Source organism: Babylonia areolata, chromosome 1 (genome assembly GCF_041734735.1).
Source record: "Babylonia areolata isolate BAREFJ2019XMU chromosome 1, ASM4173473v1, whole genome shotgun sequence".
NCBI classification, from domain to species: Eukaryota; Metazoa; Mollusca; class Gastropoda; order Neogastropoda; family Buccinidae; genus Babylonia; species Babylonia areolata.
In genome coordinates, this window is record NC_134876.1 from 90,030,482 (window position 1) to 90,044,985 (window position 14,504).

The following is a 14,504-nucleotide window of genomic DNA, read 5'->3' on the forward strand; positions in this document are numbered from 1 at the left end:
GGCGTCCGGACACAGAGTAGGCATCCATGACCGTCAGCCTGCATAACTCCGGTACTAAAGTGACGCACACACCCAGAATACTGTCACTCCCGAAAATGGAGTGTGGGGTGACTAAAATGACTGCACACGGCATAAAAGAGTGAACGTGGGTGTTGCGGCCAACGGATGCGATGGATTGCAAAGTTCCGTCTCCTGTCTCTTCAAAATGTATTCTCCCGCTTTCCTAGTTTCCTTCTCCAACTCTCCAGACTTCCTTCCACTATTCTCCAGAATCCCTTCTCTCACCCTCTAAGGATGTCTGCCTGGATATTCGCCAAAGGGAGATGCCTTTTGTGCACCCTAGATCAGAGATAAAGGAAAGAAAGAGAGAGTGAAACACTGACAACAGACAGACACAAATGAATGAAGAGAGGAAATGGATGTCCTGCCGCAGGAGGACAAAGAAAGCAATTGCATTAGCTTCGGATTCCGGAACTCAGCATTGGCTGATGTACTCCTCAGGTGTGTGTGTGTGTGTGTGTGTGTGTGTGTGTGTGTGTGTGTGTGTGTGTGTGAGAGAGTGAGAGGATGGGGGGTGGAGGGAGGGGAGGCCTGTGGAGTGGGGAATGAGAAGGAAGGTGGTTGTGGACAGGAATAGTAGTGGTGTGTGTGTGTGTGTGTGTGTGTGTGTGTGTGTGTGTGTGCGTGCATGTACGAATATGCGTGGACGTACGACCACCCGCACCACACATGCGTGCGTGAATGTAAGTAATTGCTGCGCTACACTGACGGTATTCTAGTACACGTGACTGCGTGCGCGTGCAGGCGCACTCGCTGAGGAACCGGCGAACGTTTTGACTCAGCACATGGGGAGACTGGAGTCATTTTGTCCTTTACTTTCCCACTACCCCTGCCAAAACCTGCCCGGGCGGACAAACGCGGTGACATATAACGTACCCCCAAGACTTCAAAACACCACACTTTTCAGTCAGAAGGCGTTATCATCATCTGCACCTCCAGTATCAGCCCAGCTTTTAAAACGGGTGAGCTTTTCGACTATCGTCCTCCCGGCTCAGCCTGTGGGAAGATAAATCTGGCTTTGACGTGAATAGAAGCCGGAGAGAGAGAGAGAGAGAGAGAGAGGGAGCTGTAGTGTGGGGTCTTAATGGTGGGGGTCATGACTGAGTCAGTGTTGTTACTCAGATGGGAATTACCGCGGAGATAATGTCCATTACGACCCTCCCACTACAAACGCCCTCCTCCCCCACCCCACCCTACACACACACCCTTCCATACTACAACGCCTTAGACTCTGTGTGTGTGTGTGTGTGTGTGTGTGTGTGTGTGTGTGTGTCTGTCTGTCTGTATGTATGTATGTATGTGTCTGTGTCTGTCTGCCTGTGTGTGTGTGTGTGTGTGTGTGTCTGTGTGTGTGTGTGTGTGTGTGCAAATGTGCTGTGTGTCTTTCTGTCTCTGTTAATCTGTTTGTCAGTGTCTGTCTGTCACCCCCCCCCCCCCTTCCCCTTTGTCTGTCTGTCTTTCTCCTGCTCTCATTCTCTCCCTCACTGCCTGTCTCCTTCCATCTCTCTCCCCCACTGTCTGTCTGTCTGTCTGTCTGTCTGTCTGTCTGTCTGTCTCAGTGTGTCTGTTTCTCTCTCAACCCGTCCGTGTCAGCTATTTTGTTGATGGCAGTTTATTTCAGCAGAGTATTTTACACAAACGAGAGAAAAAAACAGTGTATGTAAAAAAATAACCCCCCCCCCCCCCCCCAACAACAACAAAACAAAACAAAACAAAAAAAAACCGCCCAATACCTGGCAAAATGAACAAAGGTGTTGGTAAAATTGTCTCGTAATCATATGCAGCACTGGTTTAAGACTTTCTCGGAAATGATTCGACGAAAGATAATGGTTAACATTAATTCATTTCGCACCGTAAAGGTTGATATATTATGATAGTAACGATAGTTTGTTGTTGTTGTTTTTAAAGTTAGCTGTATCTTAGCCTTCTAAGGCTTTAAGGACAGTGAATCCATAATCGTTGTGTTACTCTCTTTGCTCGGGAAAGGAAAGCGAGACCCAATCTTCTTGTATATTCTTCCCACGCCACTTTTAATAACCTATTCTCCGACTGAAGTCAGATACCACGGACGACGGGCGCAATCGCCGAGTGGTTAAAGCGTTGGACTTTCAATCTGAGGGTCCCAGGTTTGAATTTCGGTAACGACGCCTAGTGGGTAAAGGGTGGAGATTTTTCCGATCTCCCAGGTCAACATATGTGCAGACCCGCTAGTGCCTGAACCCCCTTCGTGTGTATACGCAAGCAGAAGATCAAATACGCACGTTAAAGATCCTGCAATCCATGTCAGCGTTCGGTGGGTTATGGAAACAAGAACATACCCAGCATGCACACCCCCGAAAACGGAGTATGGCTGCCTACATGGCGGGGTAAAAACGGTCATACACGTAAAAGCAAACTCGTGTATATACGAGTGAACGTGGGAGTTGCAGCCCACGAACAAAGAAGAAGAAGATACCACGGACCGTGATCGCTGACTGGTGAACGCCACGGACTTTGAACATAATGTATTACAGGTATGAATTATTAATAGTTCCGTTCATAAGTCCACGGGCAAACACTAGATCAGAAGTCCAACACCAACCGTTGGACGACGGGAAAATATGACAGATATAACCTGTGACGTTAAGTCATGATCGATCATCTAACCGGCAGTTTCAATGATTATGTGTCTTTTGGTCCAAGCAGTTTGAAAGTAAGCCAACAATTTAAAAGGAAAAAAAAAGAAAGGAAGAAAGAAAGAAAAAAGTGCACTAATAATACTCGATGCATATGTTAATATGATGCATGGTATATTTTCCACACACCCGAAAATACGTCTTCGTCAGCCCCATGTAGTTGCACCATAATGGCTGAGTGCTCTCTCTGTCTATGTCTCTCTCTATCTGCCTGTCTCTCTGTGGCCCTTCCCTCTTTAGCCCCTCTCTTCATCTTTGTTTGTGTTTCCTGTTTGCTAATCTTCAGATCTGAAATAAACACTCTCGCTCTCACAGCCAGAAGTTAATAAGTTTGCCGCACGCATATCGTTTCTCATGCACCTCCCGTTTCAACATCCTCATATCGGCGGCTACAAGTTGTGATAGGCTGGTTGTTCAAAGGCCTTTAATCCACTCCCAAAGTGATGTTTATTGTATTTCCAGCACCGCTGATGAAAGAAGTTTGTCGACATGCCGGCAACATGATCGCCCAGTGGGGAGTCTTTGAAGTCAGCGCAGGCGCTGTCCTCATCTGTCGCGAGAGCCGACTGATGTTTGTATGATCTGTGTCACATGGAATGATCATGTGCACAGTGACGTGCGCGTGAGGTCTGGTCCCCCGTCTTTCTCCCTCACCCCTCTACTCCTCCCCTGGCTCCTGTCCACACGTATCCACCCACACACACACACACACACACACACACGACTCTTTCTCTGTGTGTGTGTGTGTGTGTGTGTGTGTGTGTGAGCTAGTGTTGATGTGAGTATTACTCTGTGTGTGTGTGTGTGTGTGTGTGTGTGTGTGTGTCTGTGTGTGTGTGTGTGTGTGTGTCTGTGTGTCTGTGTGTGTGTTTGCACACAAGAGAGAATGATGATGAATGTTTGTCATTGTGTTGGTTGTTGTGTTTTGTTGTGTAGCGTTTTGAAATGATGCTCATAATGAATACAGCTATGCTTTGTCTCTCTGTCTCTGTCTCTCTCTTTGTCTGTCTGTCTGTCTGTCTGTCTGTCTGTCTGTCTCTCTCTCTGTCTGTCTCGTAAGTTCTGCGATGCTCAAATGCCCTTAGCTTTAGATCACCAACTAGTGTCTGCCATAAATGTCGAAACTGTCAGAAACTTGTGATTTTATTTGTGATAAGCGTTTTGAAATATGAAATATGAGAAATCGCAATGTTTCAAAGACTGCTGATACATGTAGACAACCCTTCACATGTAGCAATGCCCTTCCGTGGAATAAACTATTCACATAAACTATTCACAATCACATGATCTCAAAATCATTCTCTGCCACCCCTCCCACCACCCACCCCCATCCCATCTATATCCTCAAGACAAAATGTATATCTGTTATTGTGTCAAAATAATATGTTCTGCTGTGAAACTGTCACAAAATAAGTAAAGATACAACTGCCATTTTGCAGTATACTGAACTGCCTCACCCCGCCCCCATCTCTCTCTCTGTCTATCTTCATCTCTCGTATTTTTCCTTAATAGATGTTTACTGTTAGTAAATGAATGGACGAAAGATACAAAACAAAAACCAATATACCAGCCGCCGTGGCGAAGTGGTTAGCGTCGCGGACTGACGGCTGGGAGGACGCGGGTTCGAATCCCAGCGGAGGTGGGTTTTTCGGCCCGTGGCCGGCTCCTACCCAGAGTTGAGTGTGCTGTGGGCTTAAATGGGGAGACTGGGACCACACAGTCGAGTGTCATCCACTTCAAGGATGCGTCTTTGGGTGTGTTGCTCTAATTACCTGACCAACACTGCAAGTGTATGTATTTCTCGGGCCTGGTTAACGCCGGGATATCATTATGACAGGAAGCGTAGAGTACAGCCTTGTCACGCAGTCCCAAACCAAAATGGACCTCCATAGCAACATCGTCATCATCATCGTCATCCTCCTTCTCCTTCATCGTCATCAATATAAACAAAATAGTCTCAAAGTCTGTGGCCTTTCATGCCCTGCTCTCATGGTGACCTCAGTTTCGATGCCCCTCCACTTCCGTGCTTGGGGTGAGTCCTGTCAGTGTCGTCAGTGTCGGCAGGATCATGGGGGGGCTGTTGTTTGAGGGACGTGGTGGCGGTCTCCACTCTGGGAGAGACGCTCACTCAGTCTGGCTCTGCGACTAAGCCATTATTGTCGTTAGTAGGGGGCTTAGTAGGTGGTGTCCTAAGTACGTTAAATCAGAACAGGCACCACTGAACACCACCGAAGTGACTCAGCAGCAGTGCAGGGTCTCCTCTGGTGTGTGGCCTCCGGGCGACCTAACATCGATGGTTCCCTGTGGACTGCCGACGCTGGAACTGCGACGGACGAACCCGGGTGTGGCCGTGTATGGGGGAATCTAAATGAGCGGCGTGGGAGAAATGCCACTGAAATGGTGCAGATGATGGGGCAGCACAAAAAAACACACAAAAAAAACACAATTGAATGGGATTAAACAAACAATACACATTCAAGAAACTATATATAAGGTTTCATCGGATTTCTTCGAACTAGTTAAGTGAAGCAAAAACCTGTTCAGTTAGGAACAGGATTCGTAACCAAATACAAACTTCAATCACAGAATTACAATCAAACTTCATTGCCAAATAAAACGTCAACAACATGATAAACCTTTCTTCTTTATTCTGGCTCAGTTTATCCTCATGCCCCTCATCGTGAGTCCCTCATACACAATCAAACCATAGACACTAGATATAGGTGTCTATGATCAAACCCAGGTTCGTCTGCCACGGTCACAGTGCTAGCAGTCCACAGGTTGCTGTTAATGTTGGATCGTCTTGAGGCCACCAAGACCACCAGAGGAGATAATTAATGTACTGTTCTACGTCGCTTCGGTGGTGTTCAGTAGTGCCTGTTCTGATTCAGCATATACAGTACACCACCTTCCATGCCCCCTACTGACGATTGTTCAGTCAAGGAGCGACCCCAGCTCCCTCTCCCCAGCTGCCATTACGTCCCTCCACGACAGTCCTTATGTATCCATCAAGACTTTGGCAGGTATTCACCAGCATAAGCATCTAACTGGATAAAAAAAAACAACTGATGTCATAATGAGAGCCGGGCACGAAAGACCACATAATTTGACCCTTTGTTTTCTCTGTATCTGATGATGAACGATGACTATGCTGCTGCTATGGAGCTCCATTTAGTTTCAGTTTCTCATTTTTTTCACACGACATTCGGACAAATCCATATATGCTACACCACATCTGCCGGGCAGATGTCTGACAGCAATATAACCCAACACGCTAGTCAGGCCTTGACTATAGAGTTTTGCCAGAGGACATAACTTTTGTTGCCATCGTTTCTTTTTCAGTGCTCCAAGCGCGTGATGCACACGGGACCTCGGTTTATCGCCTCATCCCAATGACTGGACGTTCAGTTTTATTTTCTAGTCAAACTTGAGAAAAAGAGCGAGAGCGGGAATCGATCCAAGACCCTCACGGACACTGTATTGGTCTTTACCATTCTGCCACCTTCCTCTATTCAGGCTTAGGACTACGTAACAAGGCTGTATGCTATGCTTCCTTCCATAATACACGACATTGTCAACCAGGCCCAAGAGATGCAAACACCTGCAGTTTTCGTCAGGATAAAGACTGACGCAGTAGATGACCATCTACAATGTGGTACCACTGACCCCATTACATTTTAAATTGAGTCCATAGCACACTTCAACCTGCAAAGGAACCATCCGAGGATCAACGGATCAACGGATCTCACTCTGATGGTGCTCAGACCTGTGTCCTCCCAGTTGTGAGTCCGCAATGCTTATCACTTCACCACAGCGGCTGTAAAGCTTCATGGTCAAATACGAACTTCAGTTAAATGATTAAGAGTTAACTTCACAATTCTTCTTCTTCTTCCTTAACTCAATACAGAGTCATATTGGCGCCTCAAAGAAGAACTGCTCGCATAAACACTGGCAAGTACAAGTTTTAGTCGCGAGAAGAACTGCTCGCATAAACACTGGCAAGTACAAGTTTTAGTCGCGAGAAGAACTGCTCGCATAAACACTGGCAAGTACAAGTTTTAGTCGCGGACTTATCGTTGCTCATGCACTCCTTCAGTTCTTGTTTGGATCATGTAAACTAGTGTCAGCTCCTGTGTCGCCTGGCATATAGGTTGACTGTTCCAAGCTCTTGAATCCGTCCCCCGGCGATGTTTATTGTATTGGCGGCAGTGTGATGAAAGAGGGTTGCGGACGGGCCAGTCACAGCGGGGAGTCTTTGAAGGGGGCAGCAGTGACATTATCATGTGTCATGAGAGCTGACGACTGTTTGTGTTGTCCGCCGGTGTCACAAGGGCTGATCACACTGACAGACGCACGAGAGCACAGACGCAGACGGAGACAGATACACACACAGATACACACAAACAGATGCACAGATACACACGTGTGTTTATGTGTTCAGTCTTTTTGTCTTCTCTCTTCCATCACGCCCCCCCCCCCCTCTCTCTCTCTCTCGCTCCCCCCCCCCCCCCCACACACACACACACACCCCGCCACCCCCCACCGAAAACACAAACTCGTACGAACGCTCTTGCATACATGTATATCTCTTTCACGTCTCTATTCTTCCTCTATTGCTGCAGGAAAAAAAAATCTTTTGATGCTGGGTTTAATTGCAGAGTTCCTTTACAAGAATGTTATGGCTCTGTGACAGACATCTCCCTCTCTCTCTGTGTCTCTCTCTCTTCAATTTTGTCATCTTGTTTTAGCAGAGATTTATTATTCAGTGGTGCAATAAAAAAAAAAATCTTATAAAAAAAAAGAAGAAGAAAAAGCAAAAGTTCAATAAATGCAAATGATCTGCAATTTTTCAAGAGTTCGTGAACTGGGCAAATCAATATATATATATATATATATATATATATATATATATATATAAATATATATATATATATATATATATATATATATATATATATATGACTAACAGAGCTAGCACTAGCTGTTGGTTTTTTTGTTGTTTTGTTTTATTCTTTTCACGACTGACGGAGAACAAGCTACCTGGCTTTCTAATTTGCACACGTCAAATCGTTTATCGCGTTCCTCCCATTTCTAACGTCCCCATCTATGACATTAGCATGCAGCTGTTGCATCGCTTTGCATAGAGAATAAAAAGTACAAAGCCTGGGCTAATCCGGTTCCCGCCTGGTGTTTATTGTATTTCCAACACGCTGATGAAAGGAGTGTATCGACACGCCGGCCACACACACCTCGGTGGGGAGTCTTTGAAGTGAGTGCACACCGTTCTCATTCATCAGGACTTAACCAGTGATAGCGTTATCTGTGTCACATGCACTGATCGTATCACAAGGCGCGCAAAGCACGCGCCGCCGGCGGGGCCGCCCTGCTTGCAGGATCTACAGGTCTACGAATGTGCGCGTCAGTGGTGCTGATATTCGTGCACGCGCGCGCACACACAGACACAGAAACACACATGCACGCACGCATGTATGTACGCACACACAGACACATGCGCGCACGCACAAACACACACGCGCACGCACAAACACATATGCACGCGCACACACGCAGACACACACACACACACACACACACACACACACACACACACACACACACGAAGTCGCAGGAATTGGCGCATACACACACACACACACACACACACACACACACACACACACACACACACGAAGTCGCAGGAATTGGCGCATACACGCAGTCAAGCACGCGCATACACTCACAGTCACTTTTGCTTTTTTTTTCTTCCCATTCTCATCCTCTGCTATACTAGTTTCCTTTCTTCGCCCTCATCAAACACGGCACGCACACTCTCTCTCTCTCTCTCTCTCTCTCTCTCTCCATACGGTTCAACGATAACTGAAAAAAACAACAACAAAAGCTGAGACATTTCATTTTGTTCATGTGAGCTGTTTACGTCCACAACATGATTTTTCTGTCAAAGTACGACACGAGCTAAAAGTCCGTTTGATAGAGTAAAATTCGATTTTACAGAATTCATGAATTACAAAAAAGTCCTGTTAGGCGTATGAAAATGAAATAATCAGTTTGATAAAGTAAATTTCGATATTACACAATTCATGAATGAAAAATAAGTGTTTTACTGGAATTCTGCCAACACAGTCGCGAAAGTATAAGTTTTTGTATAGCCTTTTACTCCTTCAGAACAAGTTTTACAATCACATATTACCTAATACGGATCGTTCACTGCAAAGAAGAAATATTTCAAGCGCTGACTTCCATAGTCTCAGTTAAAGTCTGTATGTCACACACACACACACACACACACACACACACACACACACACACACACACACATATATATATATATATATATATATATATATATGTATGTATGTATACGTATCTTCTGCAGTTCAAACGTCTCCAGCATACGCCGGGGGGGGGGGGGGGGGGGGAATCCCTTTAATCCAGTCCCAAAGAGATGTTTATTGTAGTTCCGGCAGACTGATGAAAGGAAATTGTCGACAGGCTTGTCACCCGATCCCCCCCTCTGTGGGGAGTCTTTGAAGTCCGTGCAAGCGCTCTTCTCGTCTAGCTGCTTGTTGTCGGGGGGAGGGGGGGGGATTTGGAGTGGGGAGGGGGGAACTACTACTGTTCGTATTCTGTGTCTCACGTGTATTGTTCACACACACACACACAAGCACACCGTACGTTCAGACGTTTTACAGAATCTCACTGTGTGTGTGTGTGTGTGTGTGTGTGTGTGTGTGTGTGTTGTCTCTCTAGTATATATTTCTGCTTGAAGTAATTTTTTTTTTAAAGAAGAAGAAGGAAAAACAAAACGAAAGAAAACTGTTTTTCTGAACTTTCGTCGATGTGTCTTGTGTTTGTCTCAATGAACAAAAGGCACACGTTATGTGTTTGTGTTTCTCCTCTTAACCCATTTTCCCCGTTTCGCTGTTGTTTGTGTCTATTTACCAGTCTGTCTGTCGGTCTGTCCCCCCCAGGCCTCTCTCTCTCTCTCTCACACACACACACACACACACACACACACACACACACACACACATATATATATATATATTATCATGATCCAGCGGCAGTGTTGTGAGATAGATGTGTAGCCTTTTGAAGACAAAGAAATTGCTTCTTTTTCTACTTAAGCGATGGCGTAGCTATCGTCTCAACGATTGTTTTGCGTTCAATCGTCATGTTCATAGTTAAACATAACTGATATCCATCATGTGTTGTTCTCATTCCGAACTGATGGAAACGAATGATGAGCGCCCAATGACAGCCGTCAGTCGGCTCTACCTAGGTGGGTAGCCTGTTGTGCAAATGACCCCGAGTTTGTAAAGCGCTTAGAGCTTGATCTCCGACCGAGGATAGGTGCTATACAAGTATCCATATCATCATCATCATCATCATCATCATCATCATCATTCCCTTTCACAAGGGGACAATGTCTGCAGTTTGTTTCAGTTTCAAAGGGGTATCGAAGCGAGCGGACTGACCTATACATATGCCGCCATACCACATCTGTTGTTAAAAATTAAAAATAATGAAAGAGAGAAAGACAGAGAGAGAGAGAGAGAGAGAGAGACAGACAGACAGACAGAGACAGAGAGAGGATTTTTTTTTTTTTTTTTTTAAGGAGCAGACGTCTGACCTTCGCTTAAACCCAACAGGACTTGGTCTGCAGTGAATAATCAGGACTTGGTCTGCAGTGAATAATCAAACTGTCCATCTTGAGTCTCTCTCTTCTTGCCTGTCTGCCTGTCTGTCTTTCTGTACCAACTTAGTCTCTTCATTTCCTCGACAAGTAATAAGGGACACAAGTTACAAAACAAAATGGAGGCCTAGAGTGGTGTCCTAAGTACGTTAAAACAGAACAGGCACCACTGAACACCACCGAAGTGACTCAGCAGCAGTGCAGGGTCTCCTCTGGTGTGTGGCCTCCAGGCGACCTAACATCGATGATTCCCTGTGGACTGCCGACGCTGGAACTGCGACGGACGAACCCGGGTGTGGCCGTGTATGGGGGAATCTAAATGAGCGGCGTGGGAGTAATGCCACTGAAACGGCGCAGATGATGGGGCAGCAGAAAAAAAAAGAAAAAAAAAGGAGGCCTAGAGGGCTGTACAACACTATTCAATACAGTACATAACACAGTTACAATGCAGTACAGTACATTACAGTGAAACTGATACAATCAGAATGAAAAACGTCTGTCGACATTAAGTATATCTGTTTCAAAGATGGAAAAAAAACACCAAAACCCCACATCTCCTTGAAATAATGTCTCTGAAATTCAATATGGCAGCGATAAACAGTCGGAACACAAAAGAAAACAATTATAATGAAAGACAAAATAAAACAACCACTTTATCTTCGATTCAAATAGATTTTAGCTTAGAAAGTATTGTGAAGAAAGGGTACAACATGATTCTATTCGTAAAATATATGTTGGATTTATTTGACTGACCAAATATTCAAAGTTGAATGGATTGGCCAATGATCTGTCAGAATTTCTCCTCTCCCCTCTGTTCCCCCTCCCCCACCACCTTACCCACCATTCTTCTAAATTTTCTTCTTCTTCTTCGTGTTTTTCTTCTATTAGGCCAATTACTTAGGTGATAATAAATTTAATCTCATGTTAATATTGATATTAGCATTATTTTACTATATTATGTACTGTTTGTTTATTTGTTTTACTTCATTGCTTACTGTTTATGAATGTTATTTGATACAAGTCATAATATGGTTCATCAGCCGTCATGATAAAATTGAAGTGCAACGTTGTGAGCACAGTATAAGCTTTAAGCTTGTTGATGCTCTTTTGTCATTCATTGCATTGTAATCATGTGTATTGTTGAATAATTAAAGATTATTTAAACCAACAACCGAAAGAATAATGACATCTTAAATTCACATCTGTTATACTCGATCACAACTCCACCCCTCCTCACCCCCCCCCCCCCCCCCCCCCAACCCCCCGCCCCCCTCCCTCCCCAAACTACTCCTTCTCGGGTGCTATGACAGTTTGCTGCGAAAGTCGGTTTCCAGCAAAAACAAAATACGTGTCATCACAGCAACTACTTCCGTTGTCAGCAGTCGCTCAGCGTATGCTGCAAGGGGCAAATAATCCCTTGTAATCCCTCTCCCAAGTGATGTTGATTGTGTTTCCAGCCCATTGATGAAAGAAGTTGGTTGGTCTGTCGACAAGCTGGTCCTGACTCCCAATCCCCCGTTTGAGGGCAGGGGGGAAACCAACCAGTCTTTTGATGTGAGGAGCGGCTGTTGAGTACATTCTCATCTGTCAGAAGTTGTGTATAGAGCGGTGGTGGCTGCATGGCTGCTGTTTGTATGATCTGAGCCACAAGCACTGATCATGGAAGGGACACCACTCTTTTCTGTTCTGCCCGCCCCCTTCCCCCCTCCCCTTGCATTTACTCGTGTGTGTGTGTGTGTGTGTGCGCGCGCGCGCGCGCGCGCGTGTGTTTGGCATGATCTGTTTGTCTCCCTCTCACAGAAACGTGACACACACGTGCACTCAGCCGATGAGAGAGAGACAGAGACAGAGAGAGAATCAGAAAGCAAATTATCATCTATAACCAGTACTGACATCACGGCAATTACAACATATAAAGCATATTACATGTGAGTTTGATCGTTGGGTGAAAGCAACACACTCCGACGTTCTGCTAAGTAACAACGTCAAAGTTGTGTACACACACACACACACACACACACACACACACACACACACACACACACACGAACAACAGACACACACATATATCTATGTATGTGCAATTAAACACCACTCGTGCGAGCGCGCGAGTGCGCAAACGCCGCACACACATACACAGAGATACACACAGACACAGACACAGAGAGAGAGAGAGAGAGCACGCGAAGCGAACAAAAGCAGATCACCTCACCAACACAGCTTTGCGGCTGCAAATCATCCAGCCCTGTTCTGCCCTCAGTATAACAGCAAGACAAAAAACAAAACAAAACAAAAAAGGAACAAACAAACAAACAAACAAAAAAACCAAACCCCAAACCGAAATGAAATAAAGAGACACAAAGGAACAGGCGAAGAAGACAAATACCACAAAACGCCCAAAACACACAAACTTAACACACACTGCTTGCACATACGAGGATTCCATCATAGAGACAAACTGTGACGCATCATGGGGAAAAAAAAAAAGACGGGCACAATAGCCGAACGGTTAACTCTCTCCATACGAACGGCGAAAGAGACGACGTTAACAGCGTTTCACCCCAATTACCATCATCAAAATATTGCAAGCGGAAGGCTCTTATACTGAAGACGTGAATGTTGACAAAGAATACCACAATTCTGACGACGGAAGCTGAAGGTTGGGTCGGTCATTCAGACACCCACTGGACATCCAGGGGTCTGTGTACAGGAGAAGAGAGGACTGGCCGTACTGAGTGAGTTAAAGCGTTGGACTTTCAACCTGAGGGTCCCGGGTTCGAATCTCGGTAACGGAGCCTGGTGGGTAAAGGGTGGAGATTTTTCCGATCTCCCAGGTCAACATATTATGTGCAGACCTGCTAGCAGTGCCTGAACCCCCTTCGTGTGTATACGCAAGCAGAAGATCAAATACGCACGTTAAAGATCCTGTAAATCCATGTTAGGGTTCGGTGGGTTATGGGAACAAGAACATACCCAGCATACTCCCCCCCGAAAACGGAGTATGGCTGCCAAAATGGCGGAGTGAAAACGGTCATACACGTAAAAACTCATTCGTGCACATACGAGTGAACGTGGGAGTTGCAGCCCACGAACGCAGAAGAAGAAGAAGAACCCCCCAAAATTATAATAAAAACAAATGAAATTTTGAAAAATGACTCTCACCCAACATCAATGAGTTTATGCTGTGAGGGGCCTGAGGAGAAGAGGGTGACAGCGGTGGGTTTGTGAATGTCGGAGCTAGGGGGAAAAGTCAGTAGGGAGACGTTGAACATTTTACAACTGACGTCGAGCTGTTTCGTTCGAAAGCAGTGATAAAAGTGAAGAGAGGGAGAGACTGAGAGAGTGACTTACAGAAGAAGAAGAAAAAAAAAAAACACTTAGAAAACTAGAAGGAAATAGGAGAAGACAAGAGCGTATTTATAGTGCTAACCCACTTGGAGAAACTCGATCGAGAGAGAGAGAGACAGAGGGAGACAGAGAGAGACAGAGAGAGAGACTGAGAGAGAAAGAGAGAGACAAAAAGAAAGAAAGAAAGACCTAGAGAGACAGACAGACAGACAGATAGATAGATATGCAGCGTATATTTATCACTAACTCGCTTGGAGAGATCGATAGACAAACAGTTATATATATATATATATGTGTGTGTGTGTGTGTGTGTGTGTGTGTGTGTGTGTGTGTGTACATATAGACAACTGAAACAACAGCAACACACAAAAACAACAAAAAAAAATAATAATAATAACAAACCAACAGATGAAAAAAAGAAAAGCAAGCAAGAGCATTTAACTGGCTCTCTCACCTTCGCCACCGTTTCCACTGACAACTACAACCACTCACCACTACTGCTTACTACTACTGCTGCTGCTGCTGCTACTACTACTACTACTGCTACTGCTGCTGCTACTACTACTACTACTACTACTACTACTACTACTACTACTACTGACAACGTAGTGCTGTGGTTTTAGTGCAGTCATGAACAAAAGAAAGGAGAGCAGACTTGGAACACGGCCGGTGTGATGCGGATTGGAAAACAGCTCGCTAATTTTCCT